General features: G+C 40.4%; 1 pseudogene; it reads left to right on the top strand.

Moving 5' to 3' along the window:
• The first annotated feature begins 5202 nt into the window (after positions 1-5202).
• LOC149179310 (bifunctional riboflavin biosynthesis protein RIBA 1, chloroplastic pseudogene) overlaps positions 5203-12769 on the top strand; it is a 40573-nt pseudogene continuing 33006 nt past the window's right edge.

The following is a 12769-nucleotide window of genomic DNA, read 5'->3' as shown; positions in this document are numbered from 1 at the left end:
TGTAGATAGGGACTGATGGTAGATCCCGCAAAGATCGTAGAGATACTTAACTTGGAGGGTCTGAGGAGTGTTAAGCATTTGCACGCAACCTTGGGACACACTAGGCACTACAGGAAGTTTATCAAGGGCTATGCCCAGATCATTGTGCCTATGGAGAAGTTGTTGAAAAAGGATGTCACGTTCTATTGGAATGAGGACTGTTAGAAAAGCTTGGATGTATTCAAAGGAAAAATGGTCACTACGCCGATTTTAGTCTTCCTAGATTGGAAGAAGGAGTTTCATGTACATGTAGACACGTCATGTATAGCATTGGGAGTAGTACTGACACAGGCTAGTGGAGGAGAATTGGACCATCCTATAGCATTCACAAGTAGAAGGTTATCCAAGGCTGAGAAGAACTATTCCACCACTGAGCGCGAAGGATTAGCCATGGTATACATGCTCCAGAAGTTTAGACACTATTTGTTGGGTGGACATTTTAAGATGTATATGGATCATTCTGCATTGAAATACCTGGTCAATAAGCCTGTGTTGAGGGGGAGAATCTGTAGGTGGTTTTTATTGTTCCAGGAGTATGATTTTGAAGTTATTTTGAAGCCTAGACAACTGAACGTGGGACCAGACCATCTGTCACACATTGAAAGGGGGGAAGAGCCCACTAATTTGGAGGAGGGAATGCCTGATGCACAGCTATTTACAGTGTGCATCGCGGATGGTCACTTCGAAGACATCATACACTTCCTGACGACAGGAATCACCCCGTAAGGCTACACCGTCTAGCAAAAAAAGGAGTTAGTGGTGCGTGCAGTAGGCGTTTCTGTCATTGCCATACATTTGTAAAAAATGGGGTCTCATGAAGTATTACGATGATATGTACTAGAGTTTGAAAGGATCAGTAACCTTGAGGACGTTCCTGGGGGTGTTGTGGGAGGCCATTATGCAGGAAGAGCGACCGCACAGAAGATTCTACACGCAGGGTTGTGGTGGCCAACCCTCCATCAGGATTCCAAAGCTTACTGAAAGGCGTGTGATGTGTGTCAAAGGACTAGTAGGCCATCGCGGAGAGATGAGCTGCCTTTGAACCCACATATGACATTACAACCTTTCGAGAAATGGGCAATAGGTTTTGTGGGACCCATTCAGTCCCATGGGACGAAAATGGGAGCACGATAAATTATCACCGCGACAGAGTATTTGACTTGATGGTTGGAGGCACAACTTGTGAAGGACTGCACAGGCGTGACCGATGTGAAGTTTCTCTTTGAGTATGTACTAACACAATTTGGGTGTCCAAAGATTTTGATGAGTGATCATGGTACACACTTTCTGAATGAAACGATCAACGCACTAATGGAGGAATTTTAGGTATATCACTAGAAAAGCACACCTTATCACCCACAGGCTAATGGGATGGTGGAAGAATTCAACAAGTACTAGAGAACGTGCTAGCCAAGGTTTGCAATGCTCAGGGAAGTGATTGGGACCTGCGCATACCCGCAGTGCTATAGGCCTATCGAACGACATGCAAAAATTTGACTAGGAAGACACCCTTTAGGCTTGTCATATGGGGTTGAAGCAATGATGCCCATTAAATACATTATGCCTAGTTTGCACATAGCAGCACTCACGGGTATCATGGATCGCAGAGCCCTGGAAGAGAGGCTCGTGCGACTTGTTGAGCTTGAGGAAGAAAGATTTTTGGTTGGATTTCACTAACAGGTCCAAAAGCAGCGCGAAAAAGCATGGCATGATCGACACATCAAGATATGCACCTTTAAGGTAAATGATTTCGTTTTGTTATATGACAACAAGTTTGATAAATTTCCAGGGAAATTCAGAATGCATTGGCTAGGGCCCTATGTCATTAAGCAGATTACTGACGGTGGAGTAGTTCAGTTGGTTAAATTGAATGAAGATCCCTTCTTAGGAAAAGTGAATGGTAGCAGATTAAAGCTATACATTGGTGATCCGGCCAGGTGACTATATGAAGGTAGCATAGTCTTAGCGCTTCAGGCAACTGAAAGGAGGCACGAGACTATAAACTACACTGCCTGGGTTGGGGAGCTGCGCGACTGGAGGATTGTGCAGAATGAGGAAAGGTCACATGGTTCGTGACAATGTGAAGAGAGCTGTGCTACTAGGGAAAAATTGTGAAGGTCAGCCGGAAAGTGACTGTTAGAGTCACTGTTCATGATTTGACGATAAGAATGTGGCTAAATGGAGCGGGCGGTTGGCATTTAAGATAGAATTTATAGGTAAGATCCTTGGAAATTTGCCACCAATCCAACATTAATGAACTGAATATGGGGGGAATGGTTGGATTTGAATTCAAAATGGCTTATAAATTACAGGAGGAGGCCCAACAAAAAACACTTGGCATTTTGAACATTGAGTTGGTGAGCTCTCAGACATGCATGACCTGCGCATTCTTCGAAGAATTGCTTGACTGGCCAGTTTTTTATCGATTTCCAGAGTCCAACCATGATTTCATCCATGATTTTATCCCCAGATCCAAAGTTATGGACACCGAAGTTGTGATAGCCAACGGGACTATGCCAAAAGTTGTTAGGGAGGCAGAGGGAGCTGCTCCAGAGGTTGCAGAGGTATTAGCTGAAGTCTCCAAGTCACAACGGACGCCTAGACTGAAGCCCACCTTGACCAGGGAGAGTGCGAAGGATAAGAAGGGAAAGCAGGCTGCGATACCAGTGTGCGCGTCACCTAGAAGAAATCCATAGAAAGACAAGCCCACCGCATAAGAAAAGGGCAAAGCTATTAACTTGGAGTTGGAGGAGGAAGAGATTGAGGACCTCTGGATAATGAGGATTTGGGGATGGAAGTGGAGGAAGTTGAAGTTGAGGGTTCTAACCCTATCACTAAGCTTCCCGAGTACGTCCCTCCATGCAAGGGCAAGACCACAGTGCCAAAGGATATTGATGAAAGCAAGGTCACCTTGCACACACCTCTGCTGCTGGACTAAATTATCTTTGAAGGACCGCGCTTGGGGCTGGTTCCTTTGTTGAAACTGGAAAGTTGGGACTTCGCTGACCATGAAAATTTCTCACACTTGGCGACATAACAAATCATGCACCATGTTGTTTACAAAACCACCAGCATGACTACATTGGAACTGCGGAATTAGCTCAAGGGAGTAGACAAGGCATGTCTGCTCAACCTGTTATGGGTGTCACACTACAATTGCACCCCCTTTACAGTATTGGTCATCAAGCAGCTGCTATACTTGGTGCATGATGGGTGTCTGTGGTTGGAAGAGTCGATACCCATCACCAACAGGCTTATCCATAGGATCACGCGACTGCCCTATATAGGGGAAAATCTGGCTATGATGTTTGGCGGAAAAGGTGGCGAGCAGGCCCTCTTGGAGGCCATGAAGGAGAAATTCAAGCTTGTGAAGACGCCGCAAGGCTATGCCATCTCTAGTATTTGAGATCCTGCAGTCAAGGTGGCCACGGAGATTTTGTCAAGAAAAGTTATGAGGAAGTGTCACACAGATGAAGTGCCAGCACCAGTTGTCGCTCTAGCGGCCGAATGCACCGAAGGAGTTTTGTTTAATTGGGTGCACTATCTCTGTGGTGAGTTCCTTGCAAACTGCCATGAGGTATAGGAGCTCAACAAGACCTTCCACTATGCGTGGGTCTTATTTTCCATTGTTCTGGTAGCCTGGGAGCTACTGGAAGATAGTCAATTCCCCTCAGTCGTGCCAGACCTTCTAGAAGCGGCGAAGTATGCTTCTTTGTGGGCAACCAAGGATTCTCAGCACATCAAGGATAGTAATATCTTCTAGATCCTGATGGAAATGAACATGCGCATGGCTATCAACAGCGAACTGTGATTGTCACCTACTGTATTTGCCAAACTGCAGGAGTACATGGAGTTCAAGGCAGACTTTCAATGTGTATCGATTAGGGCATGGAAGGACCCTGAGCAAATGTGGCATGACTTGCCTTGGCAACAAACGACGCGATTGGTGCAATTCTTGATCGTTGGCCGGCAGAGTATCTTCGCTAAGACCTAAGAACACTTAGAATTCTCTACCAAAACTCCAATGCTTCACCTCTCTCTCCACTACTTAGAGCTTACTTACTTAGCCCCTTTTTATACAATCTGATGGTCCATGGACCATGGGTGGATCTTTACAGTCGACATTACACTTTACAAAAATAAGGGTGGACAAACCTGTATGACTCTTGATATCTTCACACTCCACAACCACAAAATGCGGAGACTTTACAACTTTATTACAAAATTTTCCTAAAACATGTGCTTTTATCCCCAAAATTGTCCTTAGGGGAAACCATTCCCAACACTGCCTCAGACTTAGTGGTGGGGTCGAGCAAGTTTGCCACGTAGTGCAAAAAGGAGAAGGCCAAGCTCAAGATGGTGCAGCTAGCTAAGAAAAGGAAGAATGAGGCTGCTGACAAGGCCCAGGCAGAGAACGATGCCGCCTAGTGGGCAAAAAAGTAGACAAGAGAAACAGAGCGTGGATCTGACAAAGATGCAAGGTCGCCTTTACTTGAAACATAAGAAGACACGGATGAGCAAACAAAGTAGCATGGAGCAGACCCGCAGATGGCGTCGTACTCCATCAAGCGTCCAAGAGAACAAGAAAAAGGGGGGCTGTAGAAGAAATCCAAGGCCAGTAAGATGTCGCTGGACCCAATCACCCTAACAGAGGGAAATTTGAATGACATTGGAGACATGGTGTGGGATGTCACTGCGGAGGTACTACAACAGTTTGAGCAGCAACAACAACAACTATTGGGGGCCATCCAGATGGGTCTGCATGAGCTAGAGATCCGTGCCTCACAGGTTGGCACGGTGTCCAGTAGCCTTGCTATCGGTACTTCAGATGTTCCCGAGATGCTGCGTACAAAGGACTCCCGAGCGATAGTGATGCTAGATGGAGAACTGACCATAGAAAATGAAGCTGACAGGCCCACTGTCAACGCCCTCAAGGGAGTGGGGTTGAACTTTGTAGTGCTCCCTGGCGAGGCACTCCACCTAATGTAGGATGGAGTGATCGTAGAGTTGAGGGCCCGCAAACAACATGCTTTGTAGGTAATCAGTGAGTAGAAGATTAATAATGTGCAGATGGCCCTGCAGCGAGACACCACCCTCACTTCCATGGTGGAGCTTACTAAGAAAAATATGCGCATGATTAAGGCCGTCAGGGAAGCCTGCTGAATGGTCCCTGAATTGGCCATTCCTGAGGATGCGGAGGTAGATGAACAGGTCTACAAGCTTGCTATAGGGGTGTATTATGCTTGCACAAAGTTGGCTAAGGTTCAACTGGAGCTGAACCAACAGATTGCAGATTTACATTTGAAGGCCCAGCCTTCAACTTCGCTAGAAGTAAAGGAGCAGCATGCAACTGCTGTCACAGAGGCGATAGCAGCAGTAGACAATGCAGTAGCAGACTACATGTGGCTTTTTTAACAGACTTTCGAGGTCCTGATGAGCCTCCAGGAGGATCCTACTGTACAATGGCTGGAGACAGAGGCGCAAGAATTACAGTAGTGCTATGACGAAGTAAAAGGTACAACATGCACTGTCGCTCTCACACAGAGACTGGCAAAGCTGCAGAAGGCCAAAACATTGAAGGAATAGGTCGATGCAGTGCATCACAAAGAGGCAGTGATGAAGGCGTGCTTGAAGCCCTGGTTGGACGAAGCTTATTTGGTCACGACCTCCATTCAATGTGTTGTACCTCTGAGATAATAATGGTCAGCTATTATGCCAGAGCATCTAAGATAAATGTTTTGGGGGTTTTGTTTTAATTTGGGAGACTAATGGATGAAACAGATATAGAACTAATGTGCCTAACCTCTTGAATAATATCAATATCTCAACAGAGGGCTGCTATAAATATTTACACAGTGAAATAGCTTTTATGATGATGAGCAGAAACAGAAAAGTAATATGATTGCCACAGTTTTCAAATTGAAAGCTAGATAATCATAAGTATGAAAACCTTTAAACCATGTTTACAGGTTCGAGAAAATATACATGAGCTTACAAAAGATGCTGATGATTTATTAATTTTGAGGGAATTAATTAAACAAATAGTTCATTAATTCATTATCTTTATAGCTTATCACTTCAGAAAGCTTATAGGAATAAATTGAAATACAGTTACTCATACCTAGTTATCTCTCCAAGGCACAAGTATATGAAGAAAAACATAATGAATGACACTGGAAACACTTACAGGAAACACAAACTGTGTAAAATAGAATTCAGAATCCTTTGCTTGGTATTAATGATCCAGAAAGCTTAATTATATGAGATGTCTAGAAATGCTTCTTCAAGGGTGCAACCCTTAATAACTCGTGAAGAGAGTTATTTATACAACAGTAGGGCAAAAAATATCCTAAACTACTTTTACAAAAATCGATTGTTTACAAAATAAAAAATTAATCTGTCTAATGATCTGGCACTTCTTTAGTGTTACGATGTTTTATGACTATTTCTAAAAAAGTTGAAAAATGGTTGGAGCTGGATGAATGTTCCCACAAAAACTAAATGTTGTTCCATTATCCTCAATCCAGTAAATCTGTTAATTCTTCCCAGCTTTTCTTATCTGGGATAGAAATATTTGTTACCCTCCTATAGATTTAATCCATCTCGGTATATTTAGTAAAAGTGGGTTTTACCAAAAATATATTCTTGACTTCATCCAGGATGAAGAAAGAATCCCTAAGTATTTTTACTATGAGAGTTGGTGTTGTTGATCCTTTGATATTGGCTACTGAAGCTGCATGGGTGCCCACCTCTATTAACTTCTTGACATAATCCTCAATTGGCATCACTTTATCATTAATAACCATCATAGAAGGTAAACCTTTCCTGATCAAAGGTTCAATTTTGTTGAAGAATCTCTAAACCATGTTGTTAACATTGCTACACTTTTCTTATAGCTTAAGGTTGAGATTTCTCTTAGTGATGATCTTCTTCACTTCTAATATTGTTATTGTTCTGTCACTTATCATTAACTCCTCAAGCTCATAATCATCCTTGTAATTCATAAATTTGATTATATCAAAGGCAATCTCTAGCATATCCTCTAGCTGAGTATTTATGGATTCCACTGCTTCCTGGGCTTTCTCCAAAATATCTTTTTGGTTGAATATTATCTTAATGGAGGGCCAAATCTCCTTGATTTCCTCTGTGATTTCTTCTCACATAAATTCTTTTGCTAAACCCAACTTGTTTCCTATGAAGGAACCTGTGAGTTCTTTCTTCAACACTTCGACTTGGCCTTTAAGTCAGTTTGTTTCAGTTGTGTGTGTACTATCTGATATAGACTTCAAAATCCGTAATTCTTTGAGTTCATCCTTCAATTAATTGATTTCTCCTTTCTGGATAGACAGGTTCTGAAAAACTTCTGTAAGTTTTTCAACTCCTTCTACTGTACCTATTGCTGATGTAGTGGTTGTAGTAGAAACTCTAGTGATGGGAATTGCTGCAAGAGAAACTGCATCTGTTGAAGTTTGAATGTTCTTGATAGCTTCCTCCTTCTCCTTAACCAATTTCTCCATCTGCTCCTCCATTTGTTTTATTTGCAAATTATGTTCTATGATGAGCTTCATCATGTCTAACTTTTGAGTCTCTGTCTCCTCGATTTCTTTGGCCATTGGATCCTTAGATGCTGGTAGTTTCAACTATTTCTTTAGTGTTGCAACTTCAATGTTCTTTTTCTTAATGAGCTCCTCTGCAGCATTTATGTTTGATGGATCATATCCCATCCTTAGCACTATATTTTCCAGGGACTGAATCTTGGTATCCTTTGCTAACGAGGAGACCTTCTCCAACTTTAATTGTGACTGAATGTTGGCCAATGTAACCTGCAATTTTGACAAACTCATAGTAGTGTTTGTCAAGGTTGAAGCAATCATCTGTCCAGTTTGTTTGTGCATCTCAATTTGATCAATTGGATGCACATCCTGAACATTGAACTCAAAAGAAGTATGTTTCTAATATTGTGCTATAGTCCTGAGCTGAGGAACTTGGGCCTGTAAGAAATCCATTTGCATCTTCCCTTTCTCAGAGTCAAAGATTGAAAGAACCCTTGCTTGAGAGCTGGAAGAATGCTTCCAGAATTGGGTGTAAGTATTCAACTTCAATTCCTCATTATTTCTTTTGATTTCACTGAAGACATGGAAGATGTCTTCCTCTTTATTCTATGGAATGCCTCCAACATGTTGGACTATCTACTGTTCATGAGAAGTGGTGTACTGAGTTTGAGATTGTATAGATTGTTCACCATACTATGAATCAACATTTATAGAGACTCTTTGTTTCTTTTTCCTATGAAAAACCTTGAAGCCTTGGCTTGTTGCCTCTGTTACAGGTGAAGATTGTTCTTCCCTCCCTCTCTTGGCTATCTTTTCCTGTGCAATTGGAGTTTTCATATTTGATGTAGAGACTACCTGCTCCTTAGCCTCCTAGATGGTATTCTCTGTCCATTCCAACTGATTCTTGAACTATTCTATCTCAGGCCTAGATATATGATGATATGGTGTGAATTTATTCTCCACTCTGAGTTTGGATATCACTCCCGATGGGTCATATGACCAAGAAAAACTGAGAGTAAATTTCATTTCTTTTAGCAGCTTATTAGCTTCCTCCCCTACTGCCTTAGTATTACAAATGAAGAGACCAACATGAGCTTTGAGCTTAAATTGTGATTTCTTTTTGGCAGCTACAAAATGCACTTCATATTCATTCAATCTTTGCCTCAAGTACTCTAGTGCAAAGATTCTAACAGGAAGGTATTTTGGCAGTTTGTATGGTAGAAGCTCATAGCCAAAAACCCTAATTTCTGTGTAGTTCTAGTAGAAATACCAATCTCCTATTGTAGCTTGATCTATGAACTAAAGTTCTTTGACAATCTCTTCATTGATCCTTGGTAATGGAGTGTTGCTCATAAGGTTGAGGGTTGGATGAATAAACAATTCTATGAACTACTTGTACGTGAATTCTTCTTTCTCCTTCATCCCCATTGAAGTCTAGAAAATAACTAATTGTGGCGATCCATCTTCATCAAGTTTCTGCAAAATAAATGGGAATTTGTCCCCGTGAAAATATATAAACAAATACACAAGTACTAAAGCATACTTGAATACTTCTTCAGTGTTAAAGTTGACAAACTGCTCATGTATGGTTTCAGTTATTAAATGACCAAAATCATAAACAACAGTAGGCTTAGAATTAGAAGAAAACATGGATAAGAAACCAAGGATGGCTTCATTGACAGACTGATCAGAGTGATAACCAAGCAAATAGGACATGATAGTAGTGTTATGCCTCGTTCTATCAGGAAACATAGATGAATCACAAGGGGGATTTCTCTACCAATTGTTAAAAATAGTTCCATGGTCTGGGATCTCTTGGTAAAGTCCAATTCGTTATAAGCTTCTATCAAGTTTTCATGAGGAAAAGGATGAGTTAGTGTAGTGGCAGGGGCCTGCAACATTTTCTCAATTGAATCAACGTTAATAGGATAAAGGATTTCTCCAGTAGGTGAGATAATGGCTCTTTGGTTGGGATCATAGGATTCATGGCATTTTCTCACGAATTCTGGAGCTCTATGTATTCATGGAAAAATATAGTGGGGTAATTGGGATTCCCAGAGCCTAATTTAATCACTCTAGTCAATTAGTTTCTCTTCCCACTAGTAATTAATTTCAAATAATTCAAATTGAGAGGAATTCTCAATGATTTTGCAATCCTTGTCAACTAATGGAGTATGGTGGAAATCAATCTGTGGTTGAAATAGAGGATTTGAAACTTCTGCAATTGCTTTTCCCTTGGGAGGCATTTTGTCAAATGAAACTCTGGACTGTAAATGACAAAATGGTAAAAGGAAGTGATAGAGTGGAGATGGGTAACTAACAAGTGGACCTGGAAGGTGTGCTTGTGAATAGGACAAATGGCTGCCATAATGTCAAACAATGGCGGAGCTATTGAGCAGGAAGGCTAGAAGAATACTCTTGGTCAGAGAAGTTAACTGTGTAACCTTTGAAATGTATGGCAAAGTGCTTATAAAGAGAAAAATGGAGTGGAAGGGTGGTGTCGAACGTTTGAAAGTTCATTAATTATTCAACAAGTTAATTAACAAACATTTGGCTATAAATGAGCACGAGTGGAAATGAATGGGCAACAGATAGGTGACTGATGATTGGACGGGAGATATGAAGTGGAAAGTGACATGGAGGTGACTTGGGGTGGCAATAATGGCTATGAAGGATACCAAATTCTGGGGTAAGACAGAGCGGTTTGTGGTTTTGGGATTTTTAGTCCCGAAAGACTAAAAGGTACTTTTGTGATTTATATGGGTGGTATTAAAGACTGCCCATTTCGGGCCCCACCCCGCCGATAAACTTCGGACGATGAATGAGGGCCGAAAGGGAGTTTGGGATGTATAATTGTGGAGGAGCGAGATGAGAGGTGAGGTGGAGGGAGTTTAACATTTATGAGTAGAAAATGAATGGTGGGGTCGCGATATGATAGGCAGACGCGGCTGCTATGGGTCTGGGTGATTTAATGAATGAAGTGATAGCATATCACAAATCGCACTTTCTTCCGCCCAATGGTTGATTCCCTTATGAATAATGTGATGCGATATGATCTTATGGTCAGGAATGAGCAGTCATCCAACGATTGACAGCGTTATCGCACATCGCACTTTCATCCACCCAATGGTTCATTCACTTGCGAATAATGTAATGCGATATGATCCTACGGTCAGGAATGAGCAATCATCCAACGGTTGATAGCATTATCGCAAATCGCACTTCCATCTGCCCAATGGTTCATTCCCTTATGAATAATACGATGCGATACGATACTTAGGAAATAATCATTTCAACATTTCAAACTTTCACATTTCTACCTACACTTTTGTTCTTAACATTTTTACTTATCCTTCCAGATTGCATTTGAACTAGCAACCCAATTTTTTCTTTTTATAAACAATCTATCTCTATACCTTATTTCTTCCATTGGCTCAGATTAAATTGTTGAGCCAATTTATTTTCTACCTATGAGAATTAATTTAAAACAAATCTGATTATGATGCAACTATATAATTAGTTAAAATAACCTAGTGTGGCATCTAAACAAACTGCACACAACTATTATTTTCAAAATGAATTTAGAACAAGGTAGTGGCATTTAGATTTGCAACACTTTCAGAGTTTATTTCTTTATCTTTTCCTTCTAACCTAACATTTTATGTTTCCTTGATTTTTTAGGGCATCTACCCTAAAATTTTCTTTGATATGGGCATTTTTTATCAAAATATTTTCCTAACATTTTTTATTCAATATTCTTTTTGTCCATATCCTATCTTAACATTTTGTAAATACATTTTCATTTTTTCTCTAATTTATTCTAACTTATCAAAACCAAAAAATGTTACAACATTGGCTCCAATTGGGGACTGCTTTCTCCTGTAGAATGCAGAGAACCTGTAGATCCATGTGCCTTCTCCTTAGGCTATGGAGTCCTTTACTATAAAAAATCTCACTGACAACTTAAAAAGTAAAAGAAACCGAAGTATTTACAATGAAATGTATTCCAACTTCTCAGTATTGAATGAAATGTTTGAGAAACCTTCCATTTACATGATAAGTGGAATATAGTCCCTCAAGATTTTGTAGCACTTTACCAGACTTTTATTTGAGGATTCTGTGAGGCCATTACCTTGAGGGTAGTATGGAGTTGAATGATGTAACAAAATCTGATATTTCTGGCAAAAATCAATCATTTTAACACTAGATAATGTTACTACATTATCTGTGACAATCTGAGTTGGACAACCAAACCTAGATAAGATATTTCTTCAATGAATTTAATTACCACCAAATCGTTAGCATTTCTTACCAAAATTGCTTCTACCCATTTAGTGAAGTACTCTATTGCTGTGAGGATCCATCAGTGCTAATTACTTGAAGTGGGATGGATTTCTCCAACAAAATATTATCCCCATTGAAGGAAATGTGCTGAGATTATTGATGGTAGTAGTGGAAGAGCTGCTAGTTATTTCTAACCAGCAAACATCTGAGAAGGAACACAACCTCTGACCTTTTTCGATACATGCAAGAACAATGTTGGCCAATAAAATCCTCCCCTTAAAATCTTGTATGTTGCTTCTCTCCAAGCATAATGTCCTCCACAAAATCCTGTATGAAACTGATCAATGATTCCTTTAGTTTCTGATTCTGTGAAACATAATAACAAAATGTTGAGTGGATCTTTCTAGTACAAATTTGCATTTATGATGCAGTACTTAATTGCTTTCAATTTAAGAGTTTTACACTGGGCTTTGGAGAATGATGTGGGCATTCAAAATGGAGGAGAAATTTTACAATGTCTTGATACCAATCTGACAATAGAAATTTGTCATCAATATGTAAAGGGCTAATCTGATATGAAGGTAAACGTTCTTGTGGGTTCTTCCCTTGTGCAAGGATAGAAGGTTCTTGTGGATTATTCCCTTGTACTTCTAAAATAGAATTGATTCCAAGCACTTTTCAATTGGATTCTTCTAGAAGCTTGGCTAATCCGTGGCCTTTTACTAGCTTTGTAGTTTTGATAGTTAGATCAAACTCAAATATTTGAGTGATCCACCTACCTCTTTTCCAATTAGTGTCAAGTTGAGTTAAAATTATTTTTACTACACCATTAGGAACATAAGTAGTAATAAGTGAATGTAGGACATACATACTGAAAGATTTTAGGGCTTGAA

This window comes from Pinus tabuliformis, chromosome 4_1 (genome assembly GCF_031772625.1).
Source record: "Pinus tabuliformis cultivar Carrire ecotype Pingquan chromosome 4_1, CPIR1, whole genome shotgun sequence".
Lineage (NCBI taxonomy): Eukaryota > Viridiplantae > Streptophyta > Pinopsida > Pinales > Pinaceae > Pinus > Pinus tabuliformis.
This window is presented reverse-complemented; position numbering and strand designations above follow the sequence as displayed.